The following is a 13,523-nucleotide window of genomic DNA, read 5'->3' as shown; positions in this document are numbered from 1 at the left end:
TTCTTCTTTATTGACGGCTCGAATTAGCGCCATCTGTTGTGGGTTTTGGATCAGAGACTCTTTTTTTTTTTTTCATGTGATGCATGATAATGAGGAAGCAAGCACTTTTTTTATTTAAAAAAAGTACAGAGATGACATGTTTATACAACTTTGTATAGAAAATAAGAGTTAATGGTGATTAGCTGAAAACTGAAATATAAAAGACAAAAAAGAAGACAGAGAGAAAGAACACGAGGGTACACAGAAAAATCCTCAGTGTTAAATTAACACTCCTCAGTGTTTATATGTGTCCACACTACAGGGTGTTAAAAATTAACACTGAAGCAGTGTTGAAGTTAATGAGTTAATTAAGTTAACACTGAAGCAGTGTTGAAGTTAATGAGATAATTAAGTGATTAATTAAGTGATGATTGGCCATTAGTGGTGACACCTGATGTTAATAAGCAGACTCACTGAAGGAAAGAGAAACAAGAACAGAAAAGAGAAACACAAGAACTACTGACTTCGAGCCAATATTGCACTTATTATTTTACCAGTTTGACTTTATTTCTGTCATACATCTACACACGTTCTTATTTAGATTTAACAGAAGTTTAGATGGGAATGTTTCATTTCATGTCACCATTATGGTGACCAGTGGTTGCTTTAGTTGGGCTCTTGACCCTTTACTTTTTAACATTAGTATTTCTCTGGCTGCTCCAACTCTGTGCTTATAGAGCATATGTGTTGTGGCAAGAGATACTATGATTTGGGCTGTGTTTCCTGACAACATCGCAAGCCTATTTTGATAGACCATTAGTTGCAGTTGGTCTGCAAACAAGTTAAGTTTAAGATGCTTTTGGAAATCCAGCCCTGGTTATGTTTCAATGATGAAATTACTAGTGACCTGATTCAATATTGTCACCCAGCATTATAAACTGATAATCTAATTGTTTTATTAATTTTTCACTAAAGTAGTTACTTCCAGCAATGTTTTAAAGATCTGAAGGATTTAAAATCACACACAGACATCAAGAATCTACATATGAATCTCAACAATGGTGACAATCAAACAAATGCTTAATGTTGCAATGCATGATGGGAGCCACCAATCAGAACGCATCAATGGCTCACATCATGCATTGCAGCATGAATAAATTATGCAGCTGAATTGTCCTGTAATTTTCATTGTTTTTTCTGTTGTCTTTTATTTTGCTATTGTTTTGTTCTGACTTTAGTAGCTTGTTTTGTGATCTTCAGAGTTGATCTGTTTGTCACTAATTTGTTTTTTTTTGTCACCATTGTTGAGATTCATATGCTGATTATTGATGTCTGTGCGTTTAAACACAATAACTTTTTTGCTCAAAGTATTTAAAAATGTTTTGATATTGCTGTTGGATCTCAAACTGTAGAATCTCAGAGCTACAATCACCAATACTAAAACAAGACATCAAGCATATAGTCAAAATTTTTTACTCTGCATTACATCAGTGAATCAGGTCACTACATGATAATGTCTTTATCATCAAAACATATTGTGAGCAGGTCATGTTTTCTCTTGCAGTATCAAATGTGCTTTATAAACACAGAGTTGTAGCAACCAGAGAAAAACTAATATTAAAAAATGAAAAGTGTCAAGAGCCCAACTAAAGCAAACGCTGACCACCATAATGGTAACTTGAAAAGAAAAATTCCATAAAACATTACAATCTAAACTTCTGTTGAATCTCAAGAACTTTTGTCGATGTATGACAGAAATAAAGTCAAACTGGTAATAATAAGTGCAACAATGTGTAAGTCAGTTGTAGTTCTTGTGTTTCTCTTTTTTCTGTTATTGTTTTTTCTCTTTCCTTCAATGATTCTGCTTATTAACATCAGGTGTCACCACTAATGGCCAATCATCACTTAATTAATCACTTAATTATCTCATTAACTTCAACACTGCTTCAGTGTTAATTTTTAACACCCTGTAGTGTGGACACATATAAACACTGAGGAGTGTTAATTTAACACTGGGGATTTTGCTGTGTAAGAAAATAAAATATACATAACTTACATACATATTACAATTCTTACAAATACTTGCTTTCATATTTACTGAAGATGTAGGCCTAATTGTAGTAAGATGCATTTTAAATTCTTTCAAAAACACAGAAAACAATGGTTTGTTAATAGTAAACTTACATTTATTTGGCAAAAAGATCAATTCAATTTATAACAAAGCAAGTCAAATATTTCTGAGCTGAAGTCACGAGATCATCCGAAACAACAGTCGTAAATATTAAACCTCTGGTATGTCTGAAATAAAAGGCAAAACAAAAGATGAACTATTTTAATCTTACTGAAAATGTCCTCATAGCAATATCAAATGACTGAAGCATCAGATCTGCTCTACAATACTTGATTTGCACATGCAGCTGTAAACGCACAGACTTTATTATTTTATTTTAGTAGAAGCAACTTTTTCCAGTTGAACTCCTACAGTATAGCTGGTGTTTTGCTTTTAAACACAGAAACATGTTTAATTGTTCAAGAACAGAACAACTCATGTCAATACAAACATGATTCTGAACCTCATCAACAAGAGATTCATCAGTTACTTTAGACAAACTTGTCAATTATAGACAAATATTCATTTTTCGGCGGTTAAACAAACGATTATCAGTTTACTCTAAGGTTTGACTCAATGTAGTGTTCCTTACAACTTACCAAAGATCCAGTGATCATGAAGATTGACATGCAGCAGGAATCACGTTTGCTGACATTTATGAGCCTGATGTCGACGCCGGGGAAATACATGAAGCAAATTTGCATGTGAACGCTTTATTTAAATACAATAAAGTCTAATTCCCAGTAATCACTTATATCAATGTTATATATCAACAGAAAGGTAAATTATTGAACTAATACTAATTTCCATGGTATCCCACAGGCAAAAAGAAAAAGAATGTGGCAGCAACTTAAATTTAACAATAAAACCATAATTCAATCAGTTAAATCTTTAAGCATAAAAGGTTCATGGCTGTAGGCAAACATTTGACATATTACATAAATATAATTAAGTGTCTATTTCAATGTGCCTCCGCTGTTTCCATGTAGTATAATGCTCTTTTCACATAATTAAAAGTTCTCTAATCCAACCTGTTACATTTTTTAATAAGGCTAATGAAATTAACATTTAACTTCTCCTCCGCCAACAGAGGCTGGTCCTGCACCACCACTGACAGATGAAGAGCAGAGACACAATACTGGAAGAATATTACAATCCTACAGGAAAAAGAATTACTGTTGCTTTTGTATTTGTAGTAAATAAAAATGAATAATGTGTGTATTTAACAGCTGTGGTGGTTACGGCATATCTCTCTACCCTTCCATCTGGCATCCTCCCATCCCATACACTAATCTCTGGTTCATTTTCGGCAGGACCGATGATGGGAATGTGTGTCATCAATGCATCCAACCACACTGGAAATCATAAAGGAAATTCGAATTATTTGGTTACATTGAGAGGTCACAGCAAGATGTTATCAAGTGAACATCATTTATAAAATTAGCCTAATTTAAACCGAGTTCTCCACCACGATACAGTGGCCTTACTAATGTGCTCTGCATCTCCAGTGTTATATAGAAAAATGCACAATAAATGAATGGACTGCACTGCACAAAATGCTTTTCTTACTTAGCCTTTTTGTCTTGTTTCCAGTCAAAATATCTAAAGATTATTAAATCAAGATGCATCTACACTGTAAAAACTAAAGGAGCCTCAAATATCCTGTCGGATACTCAAGGAACTTAAAAATGTAATTTAAGTGCCTCAAAGCTCTTTCTCCTATAGTAGGGTTACTGGAGGAGCATTGACAATATTTGAGGTTCTTGCTGGAACTTATGGGATCCTTTAAGCACTTTGTATTTAGTTCAGAGGTTCTGGAGTCACCTTTTCATTACCATGAGACCTCGAAGTGCCTTGGGGGAAAATAGAGGAACTTGAATGTGATAAAAGGGTTATTGGAAGATCTTTTAACATTTAAGTGGTTCCTGGAGGATCTCTTATGTTAAAGCCAGCATCTGGAGGAACCCAATGGTTCAGTGAGGCCAGAATGATATTATTATTATCCTATTATTACTTTGATTACTTTTGATTCAGTATATATACCCAGGTGAAAAATACGTAGGCTACTATTAAAAATGTACTTGAGTGTGTTTTTAGTAGGCCTTCAATACAAATATAACCTACTTTAATGCATTTAATACATTTAACAGTAGCCTACGTCTTTTTCACCTGGGTAGCTTACATTTATTTAGTATAGGCCTATTTTATTGATTAATTTAAACCTTAAACAACAACACTAAATAATAATAATATTAATAAAAAAAAACATTAATTATTATTGAATAAATAATAGTAATAAAATAATATTTTTTACTTCTTCATAAATTATTATTTGAAGAAGAAGAACCAGGAGGATAAAGGTTTTATTCAGTCACGAAACTGCTGCTATTCCTCTGCTGTCGTCGCTTCAGTGATGCTCGCGCTGCTCGCGCGCAACAAAGCTCATGTGATCGACGTCATCGACTTTGAAAGTAACGGCTCTCCTCATCAAAGCCTCCGGCATCTTCCGCCGTTTGGCTCTCCGTTACAAGGTTTGTAAACTCGCCAAAGAAATATAAATACTCACTATGTATTCAAACACACACATATATAAACTAAATTTATTATACATTACTACGTTTTTACAGTGTTTACCACTCATTTATTGTACAGTATCTGGTATGAAGGTTTTAGCCGCGATGCTAACTACGTTGATCTAATGAACAAATGGAAATTGACTTATTGTCTTAGATTGATTTAAAGTTAGTCATTCAATTCAACATATTCTGTACAACTGTGTCTTCAAATTGCTGGTATACAGCCTAACAAATTTAGCTGATTCCTGCTGTCGTCATTGGCGTTTGTTATGAATAACAAAAGCAGGTTAATATAGTTTGGTCTGTTTTTGTTTAGCCTAACTTAACTTACTACAGGTGCTCTCATTCTCTCACATACCATTTTGAATCCATTTAGTGGTCAATAAATATTATGTTATGGATAATCAGCTTTGTTATTTTGTTTCCCCAGAACAACCAGTACAATGTTTCAGTGGCAACATTGAATTACTGTAAGTTTCTACTATGAACTTTCTCTGTGTGCAATTGTATTGTTTGACTGTGTACTTGTGTTTTTTAATCAGTTATTCTCTGAAAATCTTCTTCCCTCATGCTCTCAAATCTCATTCATGTTACATTCATGTAATATCACAGGTTTGGAGCCAATAATACTATGCATTTTTTATAGGCTATACCTTAATCATATGCATTTGAATATAAGACATTTGAACCCTGAATAGGGTATATGTCGAACGTCGCATGACGAAACCGGAAACCTGGTCTCATCGCATCCGCTTGTCATAGAAAGTGTTAACAGCCGTATGAACTGATGCCGATATCTATGGAATTTTAAGGTAATCAGCTAACCGACCTATCTCACTTTGTTATTTGCTTTTTATTCTATTTAAATATCTAAACGTTAGTGTGAAGATTTTTATTTTTTTTTACTTTTAAATATCGATCTTCACATGCGAGGGACATTGGTTATGATCATCTTTGCTCGCTCCTTTTAAGTTATCTTGAGTAAAACGGTAAAAAAATGCATGAAGCACATACAAAAGACCTGAACCGGAAGCGATGCGTGCTGTTTTCCGGTTTCGTAATGCGGCGTTCGACATATACCCTATTATAACTTCAAGTTTAGTCTTTTTCGACAAAAAAAGGAAAAAGCTATTAAATGGCTTCATAAGACTTACAACACAAACCATAACACATGAGTTGTGAATTCATTGATTATTTTTAGGATCTTTTCTCTGGGACATTTTTGGAGCTTAACCATTTTTACATAAATTGTTGCATTGAATTGAACTAGACAAATGTACATAAGAATGGTTTCATGAATGATTTACACATTTGTTTTCTGCTTGTGTTTCATGCAGTGAAATTGAATGGTGACAGGGGTTGCATTATGCCTGAGATCTGCTTTTGGGGTGGTGTGGCGCAATGGATAAGACACATGCCTTTGGTGTGAGAGACCCGGGTTCGAATCCACTGTGAGACACCAATGTGTCCCTGAGCAAGACACTTAACCCCTAGTTGCTCCAGAGGCGTGCGACCTCTGACATATATAGCAATTGTAAGTCGCTTTGGATAAAAGCGTCAGCTAAATGAATAAATGTAAATGCTTTTGGGTCCACAGACAGAAAGTCAAACAGGTTTGGAACGTCACAAGGCTGAGAAAATTATTTAAATTTCACAACTATCACTTTAATAACCTTACTAACAGTAAATTGTGTACTTTGCAGGGATCTCGGTAAGCTGAAATACAAGTTTGAACAAGAATAAAAATCCTCCTGTAGACCTGAAATCATTGAAGTGCCTGGACCATCCACCAGAAAAGAGGAAAAACAATCGGAAAATGAAGCTGAGGCACCTTTTCACTTTTCTAACTCGTTAAGTACCTCACATGTCCCTTGTGAAGATTTTATAATTGATTGCATTTTATGTTGCAGTGAGTTTAGGTTCGTCACATTTGTGAATTTCGTGAAATTACACAGGCGAAAAAAGGTCCATTGACCATTGTCAGCAGTGTAGCAATGTAATGTATGAAGCACCACACAAAATTGCTGATCGTGTGGATTCTTATTGAAATGACTGAATTCACCAGTGAACATTCACAGAACAACAGATAATTTTACTGCACCTTAACTCTGTTCAAATGGAAAATGTTTTCTGCTTGTTGTGACATAAGGAATACTGTTTCCGGATCGAAGCCTCTACTTCTACTTCCTTTATCTTGTTTCTAGATATTGAGAATACTCACCAACCATTTATGGGAACTGTTGATTCAAGTCACACATTTAAGCTTTTCAAAAGCCATAGTGTACATTACAGTCTCCAGTCTCACGGCATCCCAGACTTCAACATTTTATGATTCAAAATAGCTGAATAACTAAACCATCTGAGATTTCGGAATAGAGATAAAGGTTAGGATCATAATTTTCAGGAATATTACAGAACAATGAGTGCATATTAGCACTGTTTGTTGTTTGTTTTTGGCAGCTGAGAGAGCTTTTGGACTTGGAAACAGTGGCGTCAGACTTAAGCGAACTGAAACACGTTTTAAAATTAAGTGAAGATGGACATTTTTAATTAGTCAATTTTAATTTTTTACATAGATTTATTACATGGAACATGTGTTTTCTATGCATTTTGTTGAGATGTCTTTTCTTGTGTAGCCTATTGTATACACATGGTTGATTATTCATGTTACTTATGTATTATACAATTTTTTTTGTGTGTATTCATTGATATTAATCTATTACTAGCTTTTTTCCCCAAGTGCATTGAAGTGTATGTATTAAAATGGATCTAAAATATGTAATAAACAATTCTTATTTTGTATTTGGTTCAGTTTGTTTATTATAATAGAAGTTTATGGTAACTGTAGTAACAACATGAAATTAATTTAATACAAATAATAAAAAAAAAAAAAAAAAAAAAAAAATGAAATTTGGTTCCTGGAGGCACCCACAGTGGTTCCACACAGTGCTTCATATAAGAGTTCCTCAGGAAACCTGTGTGGTTCTTCAGAGAACCGCCCCTTTTTAAAGGGTGCCTAGAGGATCTACAGACGGTTCCGCCGGTGTGGCAAAGTGAAGAACCCCAAAAGGTTCCTCCAGGCACCTTTAATTTTTACAGTGTACTACATAAGAAACACTCTGGGTTTACCGAAGAAAACCTGCTCCCGACCAGGTTAGGTTCATAGAGTAAGTTACCATGGTAACTGACTCTGAGTATAAGTTACCTCTCTTTCAGAAACGGGCTTGACTTACTCTGCTTTCTCCGCTTTGACAGACCTCCCATTCTGAAACAGAAAACCCAGAGTTTACCTCATTTCAGGGTTAACATACTCAGAGTTTTCACTTAACCTCCTTTCTGAAACAGGCCCCTGGATTGAGTCCTATAAAAGGCAAAACACCAGAAAAAACAACAACAGCACTCATGGTATTATAATAAGGTTTGTGTGTGCTCTTTTACTGACACATGATGTTCACACACATCTTAAAGATACAATTTCTTCCACAAATGCAATGCATCAGATTGTGTGTGATATTGAGTTTTGTGATGGCGTTTGCTGTAGAATCTGAAGTTCAGCTGGATTCAGTAAAACTGAAGGTAGAATAGCAGAAAGGACGAGAGCAGGAGGAAGCTTTCCTTATGCACTCCATCTAAACAAGACAGTAACGAAATTAGCATTAATTAATACTACTACTACTAAAAACATGCATGGTCATTGTTGATCACACATTTTTAAAAACAACAAAAACTCTCTGAAAGTGTCACACACTCTAAAAAGAGATGTGTTATGACACATGTTGTCAGTTACAAAACGTTAGTGGACGAAAAGAACGAACAACTCAAACCCGAAGACTCAAGAGGTGAACTAATTATTTGTGTTTCCTCTAGATCTGAGTTGCTAGTTCAACACATCATATCCCCATAAGCTGAAGCTATCCAACCTGTACAATGTTAAAATAGACTAATATTTATATTGACACGAACACAATTTTTGTATAGCATTTATAATTATTATAGGCTACTTAATCTCCTTCTTTCCGTTAGAGACATTCAAATGTCTAAATTTTGCGGACCCGTCAGGTCGGGAAATAAAGCGGGTGAACACAGAGTATTTTAAGCGGTTGCTGATAGAACCTCGTGGGAGCGGACGGGAAAAAAAAACAGTCCCGCGCAGACCTCCTTAAACCTTAGGTGTGTATGTGTGTGTCCCGAATAAATAATAATAATAAAAAAGGAATAAAGTTCAAAAGTCGGACTGTAAGCTCAATGTTAAAATTGACCGGAGTTCTCCTTTAATAGGCCTACAGAGGACCCAAAAAGCAAACATAATAGCCTACTTCATGGTTTTCAGATATTATAACAGTATCATGATGGTATGATATTATATTTTGCATCTGGGTTTTCTAAATAAATCATAAGTGGAATAATAATTATCATTTTATAACAATGAAGAACAAAATAAAAATAAATGTGTGTTACAGCCTCTTCTTCAGCTTCCTGAACAAGAACGATTACCTTTTACTTTCCTTCATGAAAGAGTGTAACAGTGTTAGCTGTCACCCATTGTATTTAAATAGTAAAAAAATAAATAAAAAAATTATTAAGCGTTCACATATGCAAATTTCCCCGGCGTCGACATCAGGCTCATAAATGTCAGCAAACGTGATTCCTGCTGCATGTCAATATCCATGATCACTGGATCTTTGGTAAGTTGTAAGGAATAATCTTAATAAAGTCTGTGTGTTTACAGCTGCATGTGTAAATCAAATGCTATGAGGACATTTTCAGTACGATTAAAATAGTTCATCTTTTGTTTTGCCAGAAATATTTGACTAGCTTTGTTATAAATTTAATTTATCTTCTTGCCAAATACATAAGTTTACCATTAACAAACCATTTTTTTCTGTGTTTTTCTTACTACAATTAGGACTCTTCAGTAGCCTACATATGAAAGCAAGTATTTGTAAGAATTGTAATATCCCAGCTAACAAAAAGACGTCCCTAGAACGTCCCTGAACGTCCTCTGCGAACGTCCTCTGGACGTCTTCGTGTAGGGTTCTTTAAACGTTAGCAGGACGTCGCGGGGGACGTTCGCAGGACGTCGCGGGGGACTTTCGCAGGACGTTTGCAGGACCGTCGTGCGACGTCCCGAGGGACCTTCGTGGGACGTTTGGAAAACATTCGGGGACCTTTACAGAACGTTCATTAGAAGTCCTTTTAACATCCTTTTTTATTTTATTTTACTTCTGGCTAACCAAAGAAAACAGACACGTTGTAAGGAACAAAGTATTTATTTGAACAATTGTAAAGGTGTTGTGCTCTTTCCGTGTGTGTGTGTGTGTCTTCAAACGCGCTGGCAGCTGTGTGTGTGTGTGTGTGTGTGTGTGTGTCTCGGTCGGTCAGCTGTGGGGTTAGTCCGTTGGCAATTCTTCCCCCTGGCATCTAAAACAACAAAATTAACACATTCAGTAGTGTTATGATTTTATATGTCTAACGTTATATATGAATATGTGAAATATAACGTCGTCTCATTTCAGCAACATTTAGCAGCTAACGTTAGTTTCGTAGTGTTATCATAACTGTTAGCAGTGGTACACGGCGGACAACTTCAGCAAACGTTTTAAAAAGTCAAATTTTCATAATATGTAATGATGTATAGTGGTTACGATAACTAATGTATACTAATCTAAAAATTAAAAATACCTTTTAGACAGACGAAAGGGAAAACACAAGGCCGCGTCTGAGGAGGACCGTCAACTGTCACTACAGCTGAGCGTTGCCATGGATACATGGATACATGCTGCGTGCATAATGACTGACGTCACTCGCTTAGGTGCATTTGATCGTAACTTGCTGGTGTGTTATGGAAGGCATATTCTGCCAAAATTATAGTGTGTAGCTATATGACACTTTTTTTTGTTATTTGAAATGCAATGTGCTATCAGTCTTAAGTGCAATAATTAGAATAATATTTTTCCTAAAATAACTTATTTTGAATAAAACCAGTCCTTCGATCGCCCTGACCAACATTTTTACAGGTAGCCTAAATTAGGATACATTTGTCTTACCTGTGTTATTTTCCACTTTCTTTCCAGCATGTGCTTTTCCATTCTTCGCATTTTCCTTGGCTGCATTCATCATGTGAAGTCGATGCATTATTTTAGAGCTCCTGAGATTCAACCTTATTTTCTTCATGCGGAATAATAAATTGTAGGCTATTCAATTGAATCAATTTTCATGTTTTTGATGTTTAAATTATATTGGCTGAAAACAGACTCGTGATCTTTAATTAGTGATAGAAGTTATAAGTAACATGAAAGTTATTATCTTAACATTACAATTAAAACACTAACATTTTTAACATTAACTTAATTTTACAATTAATTTAAATAATATTTTTACTATAGTTTATTTTCAGTTATAAAACTATAACCTCAAAACCATGTTTTTTAGATAAAATCCATTATCACTGTTAATTTAATGGATAAACAAATCCCCTTTTAAATCCAATATGGGTTTATATTTTAGTTTAATAATTCATTAGTCTGAGTTGCAAGATGTCCGGTCTAATGATAAAAATCAAAGGCATGGGCGACTGGATTGTGTGTTGTCATGGAAATGGCATGTGAGGGAGACGTTCGCAAACTGGCACGGATAAATGTCCTCAGAACGTCCATCAGCGAACGTTCCAAAGCGGACCAGATGCGGACGTCCTCCGAAGGTCCCCTCGGGAACGTTCCAAAGCGGACCAAATGCGGACGTCCCCCGAAGGTCCGCTCGGGAACGTTCCAAAGCGGACCAAATGCGGACGTCCCCCGAAGGTCCGCTCGGGAACGTTCCAAAGCGGACCAAATGCGGACGTCCCCCGAAGGTCCGCTCGGGAACGTTACAAAGCGGACCAAATGCGGACGTCCTCCGAACGTCCGCTCGGGAACGTTACAAAGCGGACCTAATGCGGACCTAAGGGGACGTTCGAAACGTCCGGGGGACGTCCCCTGTTTGCTGGGATGTACAATGTTATCGATGTATGTTTTATTTTCTTACCCTCGTGTTCTATCTATCTTCTTTTTTGTCTTTTATTTTTCAGTTTTCAGCTAATCACCCTTAACTCTTATTTTCTCATTTGTATTCTGATGACATTGAACACGTTGTTAATACATTTTGTATACAAAGTTGTATATCCATGTCATCTCTGTAGGCTACTTTTTAAATTTAAAAAAGTGCTTGCTTCCTCGTTATCATGCATCACATGAAAAAAAATTAATACAATCTCTGATCCAAAACCCACAATAGATGGCGCTAATTCGAGCCGCCAATAAAGAAGAAGGAGAAGAATATGGAGGCAGATTAGTCTCAAATATAATTCACGCAAAAAACATGATTCACAAATGCGTAGACAATTTCACATGCATGAAACCTAATTCACGTACACACAGAAAAAATCCACGTGCGTGAAAAAAAAAAATATTCACAAAAAGCAATTCACATGGGCAAAATATAATTATATATACTCATAAAATACATTTCACAAATGCAAAACACAATTCTTAGATATACAACTGTGCACAAAAACCTTTGAATGTTTAAAATGTACGAGTGTATCCTTGCATTTGAATGTGCAAATCGTCATTCACGTACGAATCGCCTTATGTGTGTGTGTGTGTTTGAGACTTTCCTGGCAGCATAACACTCGTAACACAGAGCAGTCGTACTCTTTAGCCAATCAGATTTAAGCTTATCAATCGACCAATCAGTATCACGTGAGGGCGGGCCTACCTACATGTTACGTCATCAGCTTTCGACCAGTTCATGGCTGAGCAGAGGTAAGTGCAGTTAATCGTTCATTTCAGTGTTCAGAAGTTAGAGATCATTTGAAGCAATAGTTTATTAACTGCTGTTTAGTCCACATGTGAATATAAACATTTATTTTTAGTATTGATGGATTTCCATGTCCTGTCCACCACACATTCAACCTATGATAATGTATGTAATGACGTCCATATATAGGAGACATGTTTTGATCTGCATATATTATGTAGTTTTATTGTTTCAGATTTCCAAGACAGATGATGTATGAAGTTGCAGACAACCAGTACTGTGATCTTACCATTTCTACTGTAATTCTTTTAAAACAGTCATGTTGCAAGCCATCCATTTTGACAGTTGTTTCAACAAGTGGTTGAAAGTGATGCATTGTTACTGTATTCATTTGTCTCCTGCGGACTATATGAACACACTTTAGGAATAAAGCCTTGCTATGCATGCATTATTAAATGTTCTTGTAAGAATTAAAAGATTCAGACATAGTTCAATTTGATGTACACGTTTTATTAATTTGAAAGTTTCTGAATCCTTTGGGAATAAAATATATAAAATGACTTGATCATGATTAATGTTCCTGTTACATATGAAGATCATGAACTGACAGTCTAAACTGTGAAGCACAATATTCAGTACAGAGAAATATACGTCTCTTCAGGAGTTGTGAGATCCAGTCAGAGTGTACTTTGCTTTTAGAGTATATAAATATAAGTGCAATACATCATGTGAAAAGTTAACAAATGAATTGGGTTCAGTCCGGTCATCAGTAGACCTCTCTGTTAGGACATATAAGATTTTGTCCTGATATTTAAAGTACTAAAACCCTATAGTACAAGAGGTGCAGACAGAGGACGTGGGAAATTAAGTGATGGTATTTGAATAGAGTTTACTGAGTAATCTTAGTCGCATAATCTTAATTGCCTCTCTATGATAAGTACCTTTGTCTTATCAGCATAAAATCAGATTTGCCTATTTTACTAGGCAAAGTAAAATTAATGCTTCACAATATTGTCCTGAGACCTTAAGATGACAATAAAAAACCTTATTTAAAAACCTTG

This window comes from Rutilus rutilus (assembly GCF_951802725.1).
Source record: "Rutilus rutilus genome assembly, chromosome: 1".
Classification (NCBI taxonomy): Eukaryota; Metazoa; Chordata; class Actinopteri; order Cypriniformes; family Leuciscidae; genus Rutilus; species Rutilus rutilus.
The sequence above is the reverse complement of the archived record's forward strand: the minus strand, read 5'-3'. Positions refer to the sequence as shown.